The following is an 11,711-nucleotide window of genomic DNA, read 5'->3' as shown; positions in this document are numbered from 1 at the left end:
CTGTTTTCCTCAGGATAGAATGGGAAGTAGAGTGTTTTTTCTTTAAAGAAACAGAACTGCGAGGCTATAAAGCACAGGGCAGTCAGTTCCAGCAGGGTTGCAGATGGGCGTGTCTCATCCTCTCTTCCGCAGTGTGTGTGGTGGGGGAGGGGGATAGTTGTAGAATGTGTGGGGTGGGGCGGGAGGGCCCCCCCCCTCCCCGCGCACGCACATTATAGCTGATGAATCCCCTTCCTGTTGAACTGAGATGGAACTTTGTGGGGAGGGTCTGGAGGACTAGGAAATCTAAGAACAAGCTTCCTTTCCCACTGCTTTCCGCTGAGTCAGTTCACTGCAGAGTGCTCGCAAGATCAGGGGCCTTTGTGATCCATTATTTTACTAGCTACAAAGGCCACGCCCTGCGCTACACAAACAGAACACTTTGTCCTTCCCGGAGGCAGCACTTTGACCAGAGTCCGGTGCTTTCAAAGCTGCCTCCCAGTAGCTTTCCTATTGTGATGTAAAGTGTTAGGCGCAGTAAAGCATTTGGCCAAGTTGCCAGTTAGGCTCACTGTCCTTAGGCAGATTCTAGCTCAGATTCTAGTAGAGGCAATGAACTTCAACAGGCTAGGCCATAACAGGTTCGGAAATCTATCCATGCAGTTCACACCGAAGTAACAAGTAACGTACAGTGAAAGAGAGAAAGGAGGACAGTAATTCCTTTTTTGATTAAAAAAAAAGCCATACTTTTATTTAGCACATAAATACCCAGTTAAGTGACATTTTAGTCTGTGCTGTCAGTTATAGGAAAAAAAGGGGAGTTGATGAAGGAGAGAGGGCTAAGCGACAACCTGCTACCTAAATCATTTAACTGTCATCTTTTTCAGCTTCTTGTCTTATCCTGTTTTATTTTCAGTGTTTTGAGCTTATTCCTGGCTCTGTGTTCCAGGCTCACTCTGGGGGTGCTTGGGATTGAATCCAGCTATACTATCTCTCCTGCCCTATCTTCTTTTTAAAAAAAAATTCCTTCCAAGAAAAAAAAAAGAGAGAGAGAGAGGTTGGAACTTAAAACATCGAGACGGGTGTGGGCAGTCTCGGGCCGGAGCAATATCGGTGCCCGCTTTGCCGAGATGCGACCCAAGTGGCCACATATTTATTTGTGCGGCCGCTCTGCTGCTGATGACCACGATCTGATCCAGAGGCCAGCTAGACTACTTTTGGTACCAGCAACTGCTTCCACCAATGTCTCTAGACTGTGAACTAAGCCTGAGCCCCATGCTGCCCCAGGAAGGGAAATGATGCAATTTCTAACATAAATCTCACTGGACTTAACTACTAAAGTACTAAAATGCAGAAATCCTAAACTGTGCGGCCGCTATAGCAGCCGCGTGACTTCATATCTCTTCATTCTCAGCAATGGAAAACTATCAAATGCTTCCTTGTCAGCAGGGCTGTTTTTTTGAGGGGAAACTCCAATAACAATAGTGAATATTGTGTTGAAATATGGAATGTAATCAAGGTAAAGAGAAAATGAAGTGAAAATTATCAGCTACTCAAGCAGGGGTGGCGGTGGGGGATGGGAAGTATAATGGGGTTTTTGGTGGTGGAATATGGGCACTGGTGAAGGGACAGGTGTTTGAGCAGTGTATAACTGAGATAAGCCTGGAAACTAACTTTCCACATGGTGATTTAATAATAAATAAATAAATAAATAAATAAATAAATAAATAAAGTTCCCTTCCAAGAAAGAGACAGACATAGAAAGATTGCACTCATATGTGTGGAATATAAAGTAGCTGAGAGGTACAAGCTTGCAATGATGCAATTTCTGGCAGATATTTCTCTGGACCTAGTTACTAAAATACTAAAAAGAAATACAAAACCGTGAGGCCACTAGTGTGGCCACTTGACCTCATATTTCTTCATTCTCAGCAATGGAAAACAAATTATCAAATACTTCCTTTTCAGCAGGTCCGACTTTGGGGGGAGAAACTCCAAACAGTAATAGTGAGTTTTTTGTTGAAATATTGAATGCAATCAAAGTAAAGTGAAAGTAAAGTGAAAATTATCAGTTACACAGGCGGGGTGGGGGGCTGGGGAAGTGGGGGGCTGGGGGGAGGTATACTGTGATTCTTGGTGGTGGAATATGTGCACTGGTGAAGGGATGGGTGTTCGAGCATTGTATAACTAAGACTTAAACCTGAAAGCTTTGTAACTTTCCACATGGTGATTCAATAAAAGAATAAATTATAAAAAAAAATTCCCTTCCTACTCTCTACCCGCCCCCATCTCTTGCATCTTCTCTTCAAATCCTGTGCAGGTTCAACTGCATCTTATGCAGTATAAAAAATTGGACCTTATATGACATCAAGAATACAAATACTTTTTATTGAAAGTGATTGCAGGTACTATTTTATGCTGTCTATTTTCTTATTAAATTTTCAATATAGAAAGTAAGTGAACTTTAGTCCCTGATTCTAGAGGTGTTAAATCTTTAAACCTGTTCCCAGTCAATAATGGGAAGAAACAGGGTTCTAATAAGACCTTGTAGACTCCAGAGCTCAATATCTTTTTTGATGGGCCCTCTCCAGCACTACTGCAGGATAAAGGCCACTCTGGGGCTGACTGTATAGAGCCAACAGTTGGTTTGGTTCTTGGGTCCAGCAATGCAAACTGCTCAGGCCCAGTAGTGTTGAGGACTAAGACCTACACACAGCAGTGCTTGAGGAACCATAGCACGCTGGGATAGAACTCTTGCATGCAAGGCATGTGCAGAGAGCAATATCTTAACCACTTCAAATTTCAGACCACTAATTATATGAACAGTTGCATTAAGACTTGAAGGTGGCACTTTGGTTAATCTAGGGAGTCAGAAGTTTACTTGTTTATTGATTTTATTTTGGTGGGGGTGGAGGAACCGCACACAGCAGTGCTCAAGGGCCACTGTTCTATTTTTAATCCAACATCTCCTTTCCAGATATCTGGTCAGGATTTCTGGGTCTCCTGCTATATGTACAATTAAGATGTCTTTCATATGTCACTGTCACTGTCATCCCGTTGCTCATCCATTTGCTTGAGCGGGCACCAGTAACGTCTCCATTATGAGACTTGTTGTTACTGTTTTTGGCATATTGAATATGCCATGGGTAGCTTGCCAGGCTCTGCCATGTGGGCGATATACTCTTGGTAGCTTGCCAGGCTCTCCGAGAGGGGTGGAGGAATCGAAACTGGGTTGGCTGCACGCAAGGCAAATGCCCTACCCACTGTGCTATTGCTCCAGCCCAAATAGATAAATAATAAGTAAAAACAAAACAAAGACAAAAGAAGCAAGAAATACTTCAGGCATTAAGGCATATGCCTTATATGTGGCCACCTCCGGTATAACTTGGTCTCCTAAGCACCATTGAGGTGGCTCCAGTAATCCTAAGTACTGCAGGGCACTCACAGCAGCATATCCTTGGTCCCTGGCATTGAAACACCAGTCCAGCTGACCAAGAATCATCTCAAGGAGGTCCCAGTTCCTTATACACAAGAATGCCCCCAATAAAGAAAAAATACTATTATGTTAAGACAAGTATAAGCAGCTTTTACTTTTTAAAAAAATTTGATAGGGGGCTGGAGTGATAGCACAGTGGGTAGGGCGTTTGCCTTGCACGCGGCCGACCCGAGTTTGAATCCCAGCATCCCATATGGTCCCCTGAGCACCGCCAGGGGTAATTCCTGAGTGCATGAGCCAGGAATGACCCCTGTGCATTGCCGGGTGTGACCCAAAAAGCAAAAAAAAAAAAAAAATTTGATAGGGATTATATTATTTATTTGTTTTATGAAGTAGTTCACAACATTTAACTACATTTAATATTCAGACACCAATTCCACCACCATTCCACCACCCCACCACCATATTTCAAGTGTTCCCATCCTGAACCCCAATCTCTGCCCCAAAGCAGAACCGAAATAATATAGTATTTCCCTCTAAGGTTGGTTGCCTCCTACTTTGAATCCCATTAGATGTGGTGTGGTTCTCTTGGACTATAGATATTGGACTATGGACTACTGGATGATGGATAGAGTGTGTCCTCTAAGTGTCGTGCTGCCACAGATGCGGCTGCCACATGGTCCAAAGAAAGGTTCACTCATGGCTGAGGCTCGGCCCAAGCATGTGGAGAGCAGCCGTGAGCAGGGTGGTGGTTGGGTTCTGGAGGTTTTCAGCTGCCGGGGCTGGGTCCCTTGAGACGGGGACTGGTCTCTTGTGATCACTCTGGTCTCTGTGGCTCTGTAAAGTTATATTACTTCTCTTTAGAAAGAAAGTCTGCAAAAGCTATGAAAATCAATAGTAGTATTTTATTTATCTTTATCTTTTATTTATTTATGTTTTGCTTTTTTGTTTTTCTTTCTTTTTGGGTCACACCCGGCAATGCACAGGGATTACTCCTGACTTTGCACTCAGGTATTACTCCTGGCTGTGCTCAGGGGACCAGATAGGATGCTGGGAATTGAACCCGGGTCAGCTGCATGCAAGGCAAACGCCCTACCCACTATTCTATTGCTCCAGCCCCTATGTTATTTTTAAAATTTTTTTTATGTTATGTTTGTTGTAGCACCAACAAAGTTGGATTGTGTGAAAGCTGGCATTTGGATCCCTGAAACACAAAGCTAGTACATGCTAATCAGCATTTGATCAATAAGCACAGCAACGGAAGGGGGGGGGGTGCTGCAGGGAGGACAAAAGGAAAGGCTGCTTCTACTGACCTGATAACAATTATTGTAAGACAGGCCTTCCTTAATGGTGTGGTGACACCTTCTCTTTTCAGCCACTGAACAATTGTCAGTGTCAGTAGGCATTTTGGGTTGTTGATAATGATGGTGGGTAGAGCCATGGGTGCTGCTAAATAGTCTACAGTACACATAAAGCCCCATAATGAGCATTACCTACCCATAATGTCAGTAGTGCTTAGGTTGAGAAGCCCTCAATTGAGTTGTGTTTAGGTTAAGAGAGCTTGCACTGGGTTGATTTAAAATGAATCATCTTTCTCTTTCCTTTTCTCCCAGTCCTAAGAAAGTGAGAAGCTGAAAGTGAGGGTAAGAGCACTGAGAATGAAGGCTCAGCTTCTGTTTAGATAGACCTGTAATTTTGGGATAGGAAGGTTGGTTTTTTTGGCTTGCGGTTTTTTTGTTTTAGTTATTGGTTTTTAGTTTTTATTTATTTGGGGGGTGCATACTCTGTGGGACTTGGGGCTACTTTCAGCCGTACACTCTGGGGGTTGCTCCCTGTGGTGCTCAAGGTAACTTGTGATGCCAAGGAACCAACCCTGGACTCCTAAATGCTCTCCGACCTCGTGAGAGACCTCACCCTGGGGATGGGGATGGAAACCACATGCAGGGCACTTTCCCAGTCTGAGATGGAAGCTTTAGATCAAGACTTATTTCATGTCTTGACCAGAATAAGTTCCTTAAATAACCAAAAATGGTTTTTGGAAGCAGCCTGAGATATGATTAAAGTATACTGTTTTCTAACAGACATACCTGTGAATTGCAGGTGGGGTAGCTGGGGGCCAGGTAGGCAAAGGGATCCGTAGATTATAAACATTTGGTAGCAGTTTCTGAAAAAAAAGAAAGAAATAGACAAGGTTCTCTAACCGGATTATACCTCAGATATCCGGTGGCTTTCCAGTACCTTGCTGCTGAGGTACTGGGGCTATGATTTCATGGGTAGGGCGCTTGCCTGGCACAGAGCAGACCCAGCTTCGATTCCTGGCATCTCTTATTTCACCTGAACATTGCCAGGGGTAATATCTGGGTGTGGTCTGAAAAACAAAAAACCCCAAAACTTTCATATGTATTTTTAATTTTCTCAAAATTCTTTCCCTTATAGTAATTTTCTTTAGCATGTCATTTAACCACAATTTATACTTACCCAAACTGTTTTATGGTCTCTTATTTCTGCACCTCTCTACATCTCTTTCATTCTTTTCTCTCTCTCTTCAGACTGATTTTATTGTTGTGTATTGCTTCCAACTGCTGGCAGACAGGAGAGACACAGAAAGTTCTGAATCCTAACTCCAGCCCTGGCTTAGGAAGGAGTCATTTGGATGAATTTGCATTTCTATTTGCTAAGAGTCACAATAGTCAGATAAGGACCAAGGTCAGCTTGAAGAGTTCCCAGACCTGATTACTCATAGTTTATGGTGAAGGGGATATATATTTAGGCAAATCACTGAATATGTTTGTACAGCCTTATCAAATATTACTTTTGTTTATATTCATGACCACCTTGACTTGTGTAGTCATGAAAATAATCAGAAATGTTCATCATTGTAGAAAGAAGATTTTTCTGCCCCAATTTTTCCCCTTATTAATATTATGGAGTGGAAAGAAATTTCTCACTACCCACCTTGGTTCTTGTCAGGGTTTTCAGATAATCAGATAAATATCAAATGCTTTATAGGAGACAACAAATCAATTATGAATATATGGAAAGTTCACACAGATACAGAGTCCAAAGTCGAGACAAAACAGGGCAGGTGTACATACCTTTAGCTAAGAAATGAGATAAGAATTTAGAGCTTCAAGGAGAGTGGAGACAAAATGATGACTCATAAAACCAAGATCAGTGTCCAATAAATAATTAAATGTTTGCCTTACCTTATAGATAGATAGATTTCACCCCAAAATGTGTAATGTTAAAAAATCCAAATTGTGAGTCATAAGCCATGTTTTGTTAGTCTAGGTGGCTGAGTGGTAAAGGTGTCTTGTGAACGTGCAGAGCCTTCCTTGCCTTCTGTCTGAAATAATCCACATGCGAAAATGACATGTCTTGGAAAGGTTTGTTCTGAACATCTTGAAAAGACCCATCCTTAATTAAGAATGAATTTTAATTCTGTAATTTTCCGACACTCCTCCATATCAACTCTCTCTGAGCTCAGCTCATCAAGTTCAATTTGTGTGGACATGTCTAGTTTAGACTTCCATTTTTTGCCAAGCAAGACTTTTGGGGATAATAAAATATACTAGGAGAAGAGGGAACTAAGTATCCTCAAGAGCAATCAATCTGTTTTAGTGATTTAATTAAAACTTTCAGAATTCACTACTGAATAACTGGGGGGAAATTGCACAACTATAGAATTCCCAAAATGTAAACAAGCGGAAAAAAAAAAATCAAGGGAGATTAAAAAAACACAACAATGGATCAAATAGGGCCAGAGAGATTCTACAGAGGGTAAGGTACTTGGGTACTTGATTTACACACTGCTGAACTCAGTTCAATCCTTAGTACCATCTATAGTCCACCCAATACTGCTAGGAGTGAGTCCCAAGCACTGAACCAGAAGTAATCTCTGAGGGTGAAAGTGACAGTACAGCAGGTAGGTCGTTTGCATTGCACACGGCCTGTCCTATCCCATCCCGTGGAACCGGATAATGGGGTTCACAAGGAGAGGGTGCGAGAGTGATAGGGAGAGGGGAGACACACACACACACACACACACACACACACACACACACACACATACAGAGAGAGGTGAACGAAAGCAAAAGCTACTTTATTGTAACTCCACAGCACTTATTTATGCTTAGGCTTCAATCTACTTGAGTCATGGCCTTAAGGTAAAACTAAAAGTAACTAATGGCACCCGGGGCAACTAGGGAAGATAACAGTAGATATCCAGAAGGCTGATCTATCTGTTCCTATTGGCTAACCATCCTGCTCTTATAAAAATGTCCCAGTCCTCCGGTTCTTGTAAAATGGCTTTCTCCACCTGTGTATGCGAATGTTTGACTGCAAGCTGTATGCTGAAGGCCCGCTCACCACAACGGCCAACCCAGATTCTGGCTTAGTCTCCAGCATCCGGTCCCCCGAGTACCACTAGGAGTAATTCAGGAGTGCAGAGTCAGGAGTAACCTCTGAGTATCGCTAGATTTGACCCAAAAACAAACAAACAAACAAACAAACAAACAAACAAACATAAGCTTTGAGCACAAGTGGGTGTGATCCCAAAATAAGCAAAATGGAGCAAATAGTCTTATTTTGGACAAATTAAAATCTGATGTGTGGTGTTATGACTTTTCCTTTAGACAGAATCTTTGAGTATGTGGGGACTGGGGCACTCCCGGGGGTGATCAGTGACTGCTCGGATCCTGTGCTTCGGAGTCACTCCCAGTGGTGATCAAGGGATCATATGTGGTACCCAGGATCAAACCCAAGATTCCCATATACACTAAACCCTGTGAGCTATCCTCTTGGTGCTTTTAGACAGACTCTAAAGCATTGTTTGAATTGTCTATAGTGACAATAATGTCACAGGAACTCCATTTCACATCATTTATTCTTTTTTTTTTTTTAACTTTTTGGATCACAGCTGGCGATGCACAGGAGTTATTTCTGGCTGTGCACTCAGGAATACTACTCCTGGCAGTGCTCAGGGGACCATATGGGATGCTGGGAATCGAACCCGGGTCAGCTGAGTGCAAGGCAAACAACCTACCCGCTGTGCTATCGCTCCAGCCCAACACATCATTTATCCTTGAGATGACATTTAAAGTGAAACATAACTTTAAATGTTTGAGAAGAAATGTTGCGCAATTGTCTTAATGTAATTCCTGTTTAAAAGGGAATTTCCACTGGTGCTGGGAAATTACACTGGTGGAAGGATGGGTGTAACATTGTATGACGAAACCCAATCATGAGCAGCTTTGTAATAAATAAATAAAGAAAGAAAAGAAAATTTCCATACCAATTGTATAATCATTCTAGATTCTGCCTTTTTCTACATCTATCCTAAAATGGTGTTTATAGTGTACCCTGTGGCTTATCTTTTTAAAATAAAGTGATGGTTCTTGCCAGAAGAGAGGGGAAAAATCTTTTCTTCTTTAAACTAGAATTATTTACCTTATTCTTATCTCATCAGTCTCTCAATAGTAATTTCAATTTTTTAGCTTTTTTTAATTTTAATTTTTTGGTTTTGGAACCATACCTGGCAGTGCTCAGGCTTACTCCTAGCTTAGTGCTCAGGGATCACTCTTGGCTCTGCACTTGGGAAATGTAATGATTTGCCAGTGATCAAACCAGGTGAGCCATTTACAAAGCAAGAACCCGACCCGCTGTACTATCACTCCAGCTCCCAAGCAATAGTAAATTTATTTTGGCATTGAACCCAGGGCCTCATACACTGAAGCATTCATAATCTGTCACTAACCTGTATCTCTGACTTGCTTAAAATTTTTTGGGTGTGAGGATGGGGGAATACCCAGTGGTGCTCAGTATTTACTCCTGGCTTTGTCCTCAGAGCTCGGGGGACCATATCGGGTGCTGGGAATCAAAGTTTCAAAGCTGGCTCAGCCATGTGCGTGTTAGCACCCTACTCACTGTACCATCACTCTGACTGGCACTCAATAGTAATTTTTTTTTTTTTTTTTTTTGCTTTTTGGGTCACACCCGGCGATGCACAGGGGCCACTCCTGGCTCTGCACTCAGGAATCGCCCCTGGCGGTGCTCAGGGGACCATATGGGATGCTGGGAATCGAACCCGGGTCGGCTGCGTGCAAGGCAAACACCCTACCCGCTGTGCTATTGCTCCAGCCCCCTCAATAGTAATTTTTAAAGGGAAATGTACTGGAGTTTTGCTGCTGAATTGGGTCTTCCTGATTAGAAATGCAGTTTTGATGTAAGAATTATGCAATTGTTCTGGAAATTCCTTTTTAAGAGGGAATTACATTAAGACAATTGTGCAACATTTCTTCTCAAACATTGAAAGTTATGTTTCACATTAAATGTCATCTCAAAAATAAATGATGTGAAATGGTGTTCTGTAACATTATTGTCACTATAGGTGATTAAAACAATGCTTTAGTAGCCTATTGCTGCTAAAGAGGAGAAAGATAAAGAGGAGAAAGAGAACCCTTTTCATTCTTCACGGGTTCATTTTTTTCTATTTTGAAAACAGAATTCTTCACATGATTAATTAAAATAAAGTATGAAAGATGGTACACATAATTTCCTGACCTTGTTCCTTTATCTAATCTAACCTATATATCAAAACAGAAAAAAAGACACATCGTGCCTGATAGCCTAGTTCTCCCTTTTGGTGAACCTGGCAAGCTACTGAGCGTTTACTGCCCACACGGGAGAGAGCCTGGCAAGCTCCCTGTGGCATATTCATATGCCAAATACAGTAACAATGATGGTCTCCTTCCCCTGACCCTGAAGAGCCTCTAATGCGGCATTGCTGGGAAGGACGAGTAAAGAGAGGCTGCTAAAATCTCAGGGCTAACAGATGGGATTTTGTAACAAAAGCTGCAGCAAAAGGACGCAAGGGGGCTCTTGGGAAGGTGGGGGGCACCGGCCCCTCCTGCTGCCGCCAAAATGTGACCCCGGGGACCGCACGCGCGGGCGGCCCCTCCGCAGCTGCAGGAGCGTGAATCCAGACCCAGCTGAACCACTTTCAACATGGGAAGCTCCTTGCAGAATGTCTCCAGCCTGAGAACTAAGCCGAGACCCTGTGCCCGCCCAGGAGGGGAAAGGTATTTCTCTCTCTCGCCTGTCCCTTCCCGGGGATGAAGGATGTGGGGACCGCAATATTAAGATGACCACAGGTGGGGTTTACAAGCTTGCAATGATCCAATATCCGGAAGAAATCTCCCTGGACTTTGTTGTTAAAGTACAGAAATCCAAAACTGCGCGACCTCATTTCTCTTCACAACAGGTCTGACTCTAGTGGGGTACTCCTAACAATAATGGTGAGGTTTGTGTTGAAATATTGAATGTAACCAAAGCAAATAGAAAGTAAAGTGAAATTTATCGGTTACAAGGTGGGGGTAGGGGTGCGAGGGTGGGCGGGATGGGAGGTGTACTGTGGTTTTTTTTTTTTTTTGATGGTGGGATATGGGCACTGGTGAAGGGATGGTTGTTTCAGCATTGTATGACTAAGACTTAAGCCTGAAAGTATTGTAATTTTTCACATGGTGATTCAATAAAATAAAATTCTTATAAAAAAAAACCCAGCTTAAACCCCAAGTCATCTGGCTATTAGAGATATTCATAAACATATGAAAACCAAAGAAGAACGCATCGTTAAATAATTATAGTGAAAATTCATTTATACTTACGAGTTACATTTCTACTCATTTTTAAGTAAACTGATAGTGTTTCTCAGTCAAATTTCCTACACCCATGAAACTGAAGAAGCTTTCATTGAAAAATAAGGACTATGGAGACAGTCACCTAGAAATCCCAGCACTGACTTCTTTGTTTTCTCCAGTGGCTATATTCTCGAAACAAATAAGGAAAGATGGATAAATACCACAATGGTCTACTTTTAGGTTCAATCTTCTAACTCCACCTGCTTCTCCCAGCTCTTCTGTCTCCCTCATGTGAGCCACATATTCCAGAAGGCCCCAGAGTTGATACTCACTACATCCATCACTGCCTCCTTCCAAAATCGTTTTGCCCAAAACAGTCTTCAAATCCTTGCTGTTTGTCCAACTCCTCTTCATTCGTGTACCCATTCCTGACAACTGCCTCTACCTTCCTGAATAATGGGACCCTCTTTAATACTTACTAAATTATTTAGTTTGCAGCTCTGACATAATGTTAAAAGGCAATATGATACTCTCTGGACAAGAATATTTCCACTAGAATCAGATTTGGGTTTAAATTGCAGGTTTATCCATAAAAGTCATATATATTTTTATTTTAATATGCCTCAGTTTGGAGTCAGAGAGAAAGTAAAGGAGTTAAG

Source organism: Sorex araneus, chromosome 1 (assembly GCF_027595985.1).
Source record: "Sorex araneus isolate mSorAra2 chromosome 1, mSorAra2.pri, whole genome shotgun sequence".
NCBI lineage: Eukaryota > Metazoa > Chordata > Mammalia > Eulipotyphla > Soricidae > Sorex > Sorex araneus.
The sequence above is the reverse complement of the archived record's forward strand: the minus strand, read 5'-3'. Positions refer to the sequence as shown.